Genomic DNA, 11198 nt, shown 5'->3' on the forward strand with positions numbered 1-11198 from the left:
CGTGGCCAGATTCTATATTATAAGAACTCTACATTCTAACACTCAAAAGATATAATGTGTAAATACAAATATTCGTTAGGTAATGTAGAAAATATTAATAAATTTTTTATTTATTTATTCATTCAATTATTTTTAAAATTTAGCTTAGCTTTAAAAATGTTTTTCTAATTCATCGAATTTGATTTGCTCATCGAATCTGAGAGAGAGAGAAAGAGAGAGAGAGAGAGAGAGAGAGAGAGAGAGAGAGAAAGAGAGAGAGAAAAATCTGGCAACTGTTCCTAACTTGGACAGATGTCTGTGCTCTTTTGGAAGCTGTGTGGATCGAAATGAAACAGGGGCCACGTGTGGAGGAAATTCATTTCCTTTTACGGCTGTGAAAAATGCGCGCGCAGATGTGTCCGGATGTTTATTTCGATGACAACAATTCGAGTACTTAATGACGGGTGATCGACCTTCTTTCTCTTTCTGCTTTACTGATACACTTTTTACGAATTTAGATCATTACGCATCGTCGAAACTAAATGTCTCTCTTAACGTTAGTTTTCTTCCGTTAGCTCGGTGAACGTCCTTTGCTTTATTTAATCAGAAAATGAACTCTCTAAAACTTTCAGAATGGACCTCACTCTGAAGAGTGAAATCTTACTCTTACAGACTGAAAACTGAACCACTCTTTATCAAGACAGGCTCAATTTTCACTTTACAGTGAGATTCCATTAAAAAAAAAATTTAGAGAGAATATTAATTTTAATTTTATAAAAAAAGTAATAACTGAATGCAGAAAGTACTATGCATAATAATTCATAAATATTTAACGTTTAGGTAAAAAAAAACGACTCTCTATTCACAACCTAAGAATTTATGTGTCAAGTATTAGATCGAATGCGGAATCTTCAGCACTTCTTTGCAATCACGAATGAGAAACGAACGCGCGATTATATTTCAAGGTGGACCAATGAGATAAGCCGATTAAACGCAATAGAGTCACCATCTGCCAGTTTTCCCGTCGGAAAGGGTCCTAGATCGAAGGAAGGAGCGGAAAAGCCCTTCCCCCTCGATCCCCGCATATACGACACGATCAGACTCATAAATTCCAGAAATCTAAAACCAGCCTTGCACCAATGAGAATATGCGGTACATAGAAAGCAGAAAAGATCCATGACGGATCGATGTATTGTATGTATGTACGCACGTACATACGAATGTATGTATGTACATACACCGAATTCTTGCTCGTAGGATCTCCCATGGTAACCATAGCTACTGTACAAACAAGATGGCCGACGGCTTCCGGTTTCGGCTGGTGCGACGCGGCAGCTGTGCGGATCTAGTTTCTAGGCTCGCTGATGGAGCCGAAGGAGAAGAGGAAGGGCAAATCGTTCGGATCGATTACGTGTGTCCGAAGATTACTCTTCTTGAGATGTCTAATCTCGATGCTGAAAATATCGAAGCGCAGACATATGCGTACATCGCTGGAAAGCGAACAAATCGAAAGATTTCATAGATTTTGAATGGTATACTGAATTGCGTTCAATAGAAAAGAGAGCTTTGCAACATTATGTTGTAAAATTTTTTAATATGATTAATTTATATATATTTAGATCCAGTGAGAAGCTAAGATCAAGCTCAAACATATCAAAAAATTTTACAACAGTTGCAAAGTTACTTTTTTCGTTGAACGCAACTGTTGATATCTCTCTTTTGCGCTGATCGCCTAAATGACTCGGATATGATTTTGTCGACTGCCATTTATGAGGCGAGATTAGCGCGTCTAATGGCGCCACATGGCATCCATTAATGCGAACAAAAGACTATCCTGGAAGATCGATGAACGAAGAATGCGCACCCCTTGCATCCTCGCGCAGCCCCAGCAGAAATAAATGCTCACAAGCTGCCGTTTGACATTCCCGATGCCGATTTCAATTCGCCGATCGCGTCCCGGCTAAGCGCCGGCTAATCCCAATTACAAACGGTTATTAATTTTAATCGGCGGATGAAAATCGGGTCAGCGCTCGCGCATAAGAGAGAAAGAGAATTATGGAGTTTCCCTTTCTCACCCTCATCCCGCGTTCGTCGGTTGCCTCTGCCGCTTTGCAATCATTAATCGATCGCGCATCCCCGGTTATGATTTATGTTTACACGCTGATCATCCATATTTGCATCAAGCTCGAGTGAATTTACAAGACTGATACAGATTCACGTTGCAGGAAGAAACCGCGAGACAGAAAGTCCTGTTCTCCTCATCACAATTTTACTTTCCAAAATTCGCGATCGTAAAATCGCGCGAGATTTCCAAAGTAGCATCTCGTATGCACTTTCGACGTCGATTATTTGTGCTAGAGCTCCTATAAAAAATCTGATCACGAGATGATAAGCTTTTGTGATTGGCCCGTCGTTTTTGTCAATTCAGATTCATAAGTTAGAATAAATAAAGGTCATACAAAAATTTTAGTAATCTCGTAAAGCAATAAACAAATTGACCAATCACAATCAGATCTCATCCTTAACTGATTGATCGATATGCTTTACGACCTGACAGTTACGATTAAAATTTGTTTACACGTAATGAAGTGCCAGCAAAATGATAAATGACATAATGTAACATAGTGAATCATTACATCCGTTGCAAATGTTAAACAAAGATGAAATCACTACTGTGACACTGAGCGCGTTCAAGGCGGACGTGGCGAACAAAAATTCAATCGCTCGGCGAGAAGTCCATTTATTTGCCTACTTTTAGTGAGCAGGTTAACAAGCAAGGCAGCTAACCTGCTCGCCGAGGGATCGAATATGATTGGTTGGATCCATAAGTAACAACCCATCATGTTCATTTGCTCAGTGAGCAGGTTACTTTGTCGACTTGAACACGCCCACTGTTTACTGCCGAAAAGCACCAATGGCCTTCAGTTAAAATGAGAGCATACACAAAAAAAGACAGTATACGTACCCTTCTTTCTCACTCTTATTTCGACAAAATGGTGGTGGCCAGACTGTGTCACAGCGTTTCTAATCTAATTCTAAGCGTGCGAATGGAGTACGAACATTTCCTTCGTACTCTCGCGCTTTGAAGAGAACTGTACGCGCCTTAAGAGCGATTATCCTTGATCGGCAGCGGTAGGTTAGCAGTAGATACATACCGTACCAGCTAGATTCTATGACGTCATAATGAACCGGCAATCAGCAGCATTGTCGACATAATTCCCGTGGCGTTGTCTCGCTCGATTTAGAGTCAACCCGAGAGACACCGCGTTCCCGTTCTTCTCCTTCCAGCGATATGTCTCGTCTTCTCTGCGGCGGAAAGGCGGAAAGGACGAACGGAAACGCGTGGACAGGAAGACATTTCGCAAGGCCGATACGTCGGGTTTATCTCTACGATACATATGTGAACTCGAAGGTTCACTGATGCAAATGTCGCGAGAACTTTGCGTCCGGAAGATATTCGAGCGAAAGCCCATGTATGATTTGTCCGCGTCACGGAACGCATGGAGACATTTTTACCCGGCGTCACCTTCGCGCGCGGGGACTTTGAAGTTAAATCGATGGGAAGCAATACGGTCGAATTGAAACGAGCTACACGGAAAGGATGGTGAGGGCGGGGTGAGGTGGGGTTAGGAGGGATGACGATCGTCGACGCGCACGAAATTGGTCGCGCAAAAATGGAAGAGCTTTCGGTGTTCTTAATTGACCGAATGATTTTCCGATTTGATCCGGTAATATGATTTTTCCCAAAACATCTTAAGTTCTTAAGCATCTTCCTAGTTCTGAACGATCCAATCTGGCCAATAAAATTTATTTTAAAAAATTTCAAAAACAGTACAATTCTATAACTGAGATTTAACTGGAGATAATGAATGAAGATAATAATATAAAGATTCAAGAAAAATGGAATATTTCTGAATTGGATTTGAAATCTACAGGACCACACGCTACAGATAAATCAATATCGATAGTGAATCTGCGCCTCCCCTCTGAGAGAGCAATGGCGAAGGGTAGAAACCCAGAAAAAGGATGAAATGATGCGCCACTAATTCTGTTACGTTCGTCATCGGCGATAGAGCGGTGCACGTGCACCAAGGCGAAACGTATAATATTTTCAGGGCGCATGCGCGGGTTCCATGTACAGGGTGGTTCATCACGTATGTATATAGGACGGCGTGGCGTGGCTTGATGCGGTATGGCGTGGCGCGCCGCTGCCGCTGCCGCGGCAGCTGTCAGACAGCTGTACGGGGCTTTTTACCTGCGCTCGCGTTTACTGTAATCACGCATACGATTCCAACCGCTTTGAAACGAAATGTACCAGCAACGATATCTACACTCTCGAGGCAGATCGATGGTAGATCGCTGACTCTTCCGGTGTAATAAGTCAGCGCGAGAGGTGTACGATTCACTCCTCTGTACGATTACCGTCATGGAAGTCGTCGTCGCGCGTCCCGCTTTCATTATCATCATTTCGCAATTGCTTCTTGTTTACGTGATGGAGCTCGCTCTCATTAAAGCGATTTCTTTGTTATCCTTATTATAATATTTAATTTCTTCGAAACGTTCCATATGTTTATGATTGTAAAAAACTCTCACATCTTTTATATTACAGTTTAATGTCTTAATAAAGTTTCATCTTATTTTTAAGCTTGTGTTTGATGTATCTTCCTATTCATTTGTATTTAATTTTGTATTATTATATTTAAATTTGATACTTATTTAATTTATTAATTATTTAATAAAGTTTTCTTTCACGTGAATATATCGAAAAAAGAATCTGATAATAGTTACTAAAATGTTGAGTGAAAAAATTTCAACCAAATGTTAAAATAATCAAAAATAATCAAAAATAATCAAAAATAAGCTACTACTCTTTGTCAGTGTATTGGTACTTAAATGAAAAGAGAGACGGAGAGACGGACAATTATTCGTTCACGCACATTATAAAAATTCTAGCCTGCCGAATCAATCGATGGTTGATAACAGATAAAAACCGAATATTTATTCTCGTTTTCATCGTTTATCGGAAATTCTTTATCAAATATATCTATATCGTACTATTTCGTGCATAACGGAAATATACGCCTTAGTGTACGAGGAATGGAGGCAGCAGTTTGCTGCGTTCGCGTTTAGCTATCGCGAACGCCTCGAAGACGTTACATCCGGCAAGCGGTCGGATCGATACGCGAGAGGATGGAGAGAGCCTCTCTCCCTGGCACCGACCCTGAAGCCCAAGACAGACCTTGGACTCCCCGTGAAAAGGAAATTCAAGGTACCCCTGAGAGGCACATAATTAGAATAACATCGAAAGTTTATTTTTATGATTAATGTATTCTCGAATATTACAAAAAATGTATTCTCCTTGTAATGCTATATTACATAGGAACGTTGACCGATAACAATTTTTCAGATATCGAATATTAAATACGCCGATAAATTATATTTAATAAAATTAAATTTAGGCTTGTAATTCTCGTTTCTGATTTAGTAGCTAAATAGGAAGCCATTAAGTTCATTTCTCCAATCGATTCGTCACGAGATCGAAGGATCTGACGTGCGTGTGGAGCGCGTGCACGTGTACGTAGCGTCACCCATACGCGTGCACTGGCATGACTCAGAGCACACGCGCTCTCGCACGCACGCACGCACGCGCTCGATGCACAAAGCTGCAACTCAAAATCGATATAGCGAATCTAGCCAGATTATATCCTCCACAGGGCTTCGCACAATACTCGTAATCCGTCGTAAACCGTGACCGCAGTTGAGACCGCTCTAATATTTAAGCGCACGTTCGAAACCGATAGAGAAACGCGTGCGACGCGTGCAATGCGAGTGCAACGTTTGTCAAATTTATTCGATGTAAGACAATCAAGAGCGTTATATAAAATAGCTGAAAATTTCAAATTACAGAATGAGAATCAGAAAATTTGTCTAAAACGTAACCGAATGATTGAATAAAAAGCAAATTTAATTAACCTTGAATTTCTAAGCATAGGCTTCTATTAACTCGTTATTATTAACAAAAGTGTCACTTCTTGCATCACTTTGTTAACATCGTGTTTTACTATATTTAGCTGCGATTAGAAGCATACAACGTTATCTTATATCGATGAAATGTTTAATCGCTCATTTTGCTCGACAGATCTTCTGATTTTTCTTATAATTTTGGATTAATAAGCAATAAAATTAAGTTCAACACAAAAATATGCTTATAAAATTGGAATGTTATCAAATTTTCCAGTTTTATTCCTTAGAGCTCTTTTTTTTCTCAACTATCCGCTCAACTGTTGTGCTCAGAAGAAAAAAAATTCTGCAACTGTAAGATTTTTTTATGTGATTGATTTACATATTTAGATCTAGTGAAGAATTAATGGCAAGGTCAGTCCGTATTAAAAAAATTTTTTTTACAATAGTTGCTAAGCTACTTTCTCAGCTGAACGCAGTCAATCTTGATGCAAGCGGCCAGTCACAAGCATTTTGCATTTTTCAAGAATAATTGTACAGTGCAGCGGGAACCCTACCTTTGTCATTAAGTGCACGTAAAATGTACGTACATACAATGACGATGACTGCTTTTTATACGGTTCTAGGAAGGTTGGTCAGAATTTCTACCAACTTTATTGCATCGAATTTTTTATATGTTGATAGGTGCGAATTATTGTATTATACGTGATACGTTAAGACCGATAGATAATAATGTATAATCTTATGATTAATTAATATCGAAATGAGTCCATATTCACGAATGAGTCCGCGTCGAATGTTGTTCAATGGTTGAAAAATATAGAAATGGTTTTACATTTTCGTCCTGTGTCCTCTGGCAAATAGTTAACGGGATGCCAGTAGCGGCGTCAAAGAGAGGTGGAGAGGGGTATCATCATGAGAGGAGAGAGAGAGAGAGAGGAGGAAGAAAGACATCACCTGCGCGCGTGCGTGCGAAAGAGAAAAAGAGAAGACGAAGGCAAAGAGGGGATGGAATTATCATGGAAGAGAGATGCGGAGGGTGAGATACTGGGGAAGCTGGGGGTAGAAGGGTGCAAGGAATCTCCATCGTGGCAACGGGTCGATCGAGTGCGTGTGCAAACATTTTCCGCATGCGTTTTCTTCGCATACGCGTAGAAAATTCGGCCAGTAAAGAGGAAGAGAGAAAAATGATGGGGGTGGTATGTATGGATGAGACAGAGAATTTTTTATAAACCACAAAAATTTAACAAAAAGAAATCACCATTTTCTCCCCTTGCTTCTATTCGTTCTGTTTCTCGCCCCTTCTTTCGCACATGTGCGTGAAAAATTGTCGAAATTGTGAAAACAAGACCCGGAAAAAACGGATGAATAAATTTCACGTCATGCTCTGATTGAACTCGTACGAATTATCGTGCAAGTATATATTTGTTTGTCCAACATGAGATAACTTTCGAATCAATACTTACGACGACAATGATTCAAAATTTTCGTCGACACGCAGGAAATATTTACTCATTGATCCAAAATTAAAAAAACATAAGAAACATTGTAAGTAGAAACTTGTAAAAAAAAGAAAAAAAAATAATCTGTCGTATCTTTCCCCGGGTTGAACGTATAATGCATAGAGAATTGGAAAGCGGCGAGGCGAGGCGAGGCGAGGCGAGGCGAGGCAAGGCAAGGCGAGGCGAGGCGAGGCGAGGTGAGGTGAGGTGAGGCGAGGCGAGGCGAGGCGAGGCGAAGAGGCGCGCGCACGTTCGCGCTCGCGCTCGCGCGGCCGTCGCACGTGCGTGGCTGCGTGTGTGCGGGGAAGCTGTGAGTCATCCTGTGGGAGAGGGAGAAAGAGAACGAGTCCTGTTTCCCGCGGCAGGAAACAACGAGTGGGGGTGGGGATCGATATATCGACTCGAGAAACACACTCCTGCCGTTAGCGGGAATTGCGTAGCTTCAAGGTCCTCTCTCACATCCCCTTTGCGCTCCTTTCTACGTTTTCCTTCCTTCCTCCTCCTTCACCTCCTCCTTCTCCTCCCCCCCGAATCTCGCGACGAAGTCGATTTTCTCGGGCTGATTCGGAAGCGGTACGCCTTTTTCGTTCATTTAAATTCGCGAGCGAAAAACGTTTGCTTTTTATACCTCGTTGATAACTCCGCCTCGCTTTCGTCCTTCTGTTCCAAGAGCGTTATCGTCAAGTCGACGAACTCAATCGTGCCATGAATACCCGCATCGAAGATAACGCGAATAATTTACCAAACTGGGAAGAATTTTTTCTAAGGAAATAAAACGATGTGTGTTTGTGTGTGTGTATGTGTGTGTGTGTGTGTGTGTGTGTGTGTGTGTGTGTGTGTGTGTGTATGTGTGTGTGTGTGTGTGTGTGTGTGTGTTGAAACAAAGAAAGAAAAAAAGAAAAGAAAGAGATATTTAACAAATATATTGCAAATTAAATGAAGATTTTCACTATCAATTATGATTAAATTTGTAAAATAAATCACCCAAATTAAGTGTGAATTGATATCGTCACGTCATTTAAAGAGATTACGCTGGATAAATCTAGTTGCCCTCGATAGAGTCCCAAAACATAACCCAAAACATTACATCAGAAAAAAATCAAGTACCAATGCGCAGCATTTGATCTTTTTTTAATGCTCGTGCCACGACGGCACGAGCCCGTCGCATTATTTTGCCATGACGAGGAGCGAACGGGTTGATTGGCCTGCCGTCAGATAACCCTGAGCAGCCGAGAATTGTATCCGGTTATCGTGCGGTTATCGCTTTAAGCGAATAACGCAAAAAGCATTGGTAATGCACTCTGCGGGACTCGCCGCCTCGTCGAGACGAGCCGAGTTTCGCGCTGCAAGTTAACGTAACCGAACCCTCGTCCGCTCACGAAACAGATCCCCTTTCTCTTTTCCCCCTTTCGCCTCCCCTCCCCCCGCCTTTCCCCTCCCTCCCCCTCGCCACCCGCTCGTTCTCCCGCCTTCTCGCTGGCTTTGACGGGCTTCCGTTGTTTCGATTTATCGAGAAACCGGAACCGAAACGCCACTTCACCATGGCTACCGTTCACATTTATTTTCGTCTTTCGCGAAAGACAATTCGCAGCTGTGAAGTATACGCGTTGATCTTTGTCTGTTTTTACGAAAAATTGTCGAGTTAAATCGAGTTAAATTGAGCAGGGAACAATGCGATGATACAGAGTAAGATGATACAAGTTCGAACATGGTACAATTTACTCTGAAATGAAATTTGAAAGTCCCAATTTTCAAAGTTCGAAGTTGATTTTTTCCTGTTGTAGTACCCTTCAATACTCACCACATAATAAGATTACTAAATTTGAACGAAAATTGAATTTAAACTTTTTTTTGTTCAAAAATGTATCATGTTCGAAATTGTACTACTTTATCCTACACATAATCCAATCTAAGAGCATGTCACATTTAATGAAATGCTACACTATGTATAAAGCGCGGATGAAAAAACATGCTTTTTAATGTTCTTATCCTCTCTGCGAGACAAGCGAGTAAGAGCGGTGCAAAGATACTTCGAAGATGCGGTGGGTCAATGATCCATCCATGTTTATGAGAAATCGGGTCAAAACAAGAAGGAAGGCGATAAAAATCAAAGCGGCAGTCAAAGGGGAAGGGTGGATACGGCCTCTCGACAGCAGGTGTGCGATGAACTCACTCACAGGGCAGAGTTCTTTCTCGCGAGCGAAAGGAAAGACAGAGCAGGGATGGCCTGCTCTGTCTTTCCTTCCCTTGGGGTAAAGAGGGTGTTAAGTTCTAGGGGGTTGTTGTGACGGCACGCCTTTACACAGCGGTCTCCGACTCTTACCGATCTATCATCCCTTTCTTTTGAACCACGCGCGACTTTCGACATTGCTAGAAATAGTCGTCGGAAATTTGACACGCTGGTAGATAAGAGAAAGATCGGAGCTTCCGGAATTAACTTGGAAACTTGGAGATACGAAAATTTTCTAACTCGGAAAACGCCCAGAATGTCACTTTTATCGTGCTGCATTGTTGATAATAAGAAATAAAGAACTCATAAATACCTGGTCCTTTTAAACGCTGATTAGATTAGAGCACGCTATCAGGAAGCTGTGAAGTGCATCGATCAAATAAATCGAAATACTAATTGATAAATAGCGGAATGTTATCGATGGATTTATATTGACGGGCTGACGGCGTCGTCGGGCCGAGACGTGCGGTTCGGCGCGCGTGTCGCCGGCAAACAATACGCCTGTTTCTGAACGAGAAACGAAGTTCGATACGCGATTATTATGACCCGCGGTGAGCCTTGAACTTGCCCTACGATAAGCGAGGCCGCTTTACGAGTCGTTGCTGCGCACTTCATTTTCTCGAGGCGTCAAGCACTCATGGTACAATCATGGCGACGATGTACATACAATATACATATTATATATATAATTAAGAGAAATTTTATTTTCAGTTTCAAGGCAGATCATAGGCGAATCATAAGTATTCATAGTTCGTTTTTATTTCAAGATCATCTTAAGTAAGTGTCTTAAGATGTTAATACGGCCATCTGATTGATTCGTGATGTTTTAAGATTGTACTTAAGATTGTACTTAAGATGGTCTTGAATCGACTATGAATACTGCCCTTAGTGCTTAAATGTTTCCATGTGAATACATATCTGATTCTGCAAAACGCGTGTTGAAATCCTTTTCTTGAAATGTAATAAATAGAACTAAAGTAATGCTATTACATATTAAAGTAATTTGGTTTTAATAAAGCATAAGGCTCTTATAAGCTGCGAATAATTTTGTTGCGGGAAAAATATACAATATATGCATATGCATATGTATATACAACTTGCGCGTTCTTCACTAATCAGATTGCGATGGTTTTTCAGTACATGTAGTCGAATTTACATATTAATTGCAGAGAATTAATTCTTATTCGTTGCAGTTATTCTAGCATTTTAAAAGATCTACCTATCTATTTAAAACAAGCAGATACGAGATATTAATTTAGATTTTCCTCTTAACATCATGCTTATCAATATAGCAATTCTAACTCGGCTTTGATCAAACACAGAGAATTATAGGTAGTTTCACGCCATCCCTAGTTGTATAGCAACTGAACAGTCAACCAGTCAGCTCGCCAACCCCCTATTCAGTCGCTACAATAATAAACCACTCGGTTATCTGTATTTCTGTATTTCCCTCAGGGATTCACGGCACATTCAGGCATCGAGGCCAAGTTCAAACTATATATATTGCATATATATATATATATATA

General features: G+C 40.9%; 1 protein-coding gene across 1 annotated transcript in view; it reads right to left on the reverse strand.

Moving 5' to 3' along the window:
* The window catches only part of LOC108691017 (DNA N6-methyl adenine demethylase), a 45564-nt gene that overhangs the window by 32761 nt on the left and 1605 nt on the right, over positions 1-11198 (reverse strand). The gene's annotated exons all lie outside the window — the stretch shown is intronic.

This window comes from Atta colombica, unplaced genomic scaffold, assembly GCF_001594045.1.
Source record: "Atta colombica isolate Treedump-2 unplaced genomic scaffold, Acol1.0 scaffold105, whole genome shotgun sequence".
Classification (NCBI taxonomy): Eukaryota; Metazoa; Arthropoda; class Insecta; order Hymenoptera; family Formicidae; genus Atta; species Atta colombica.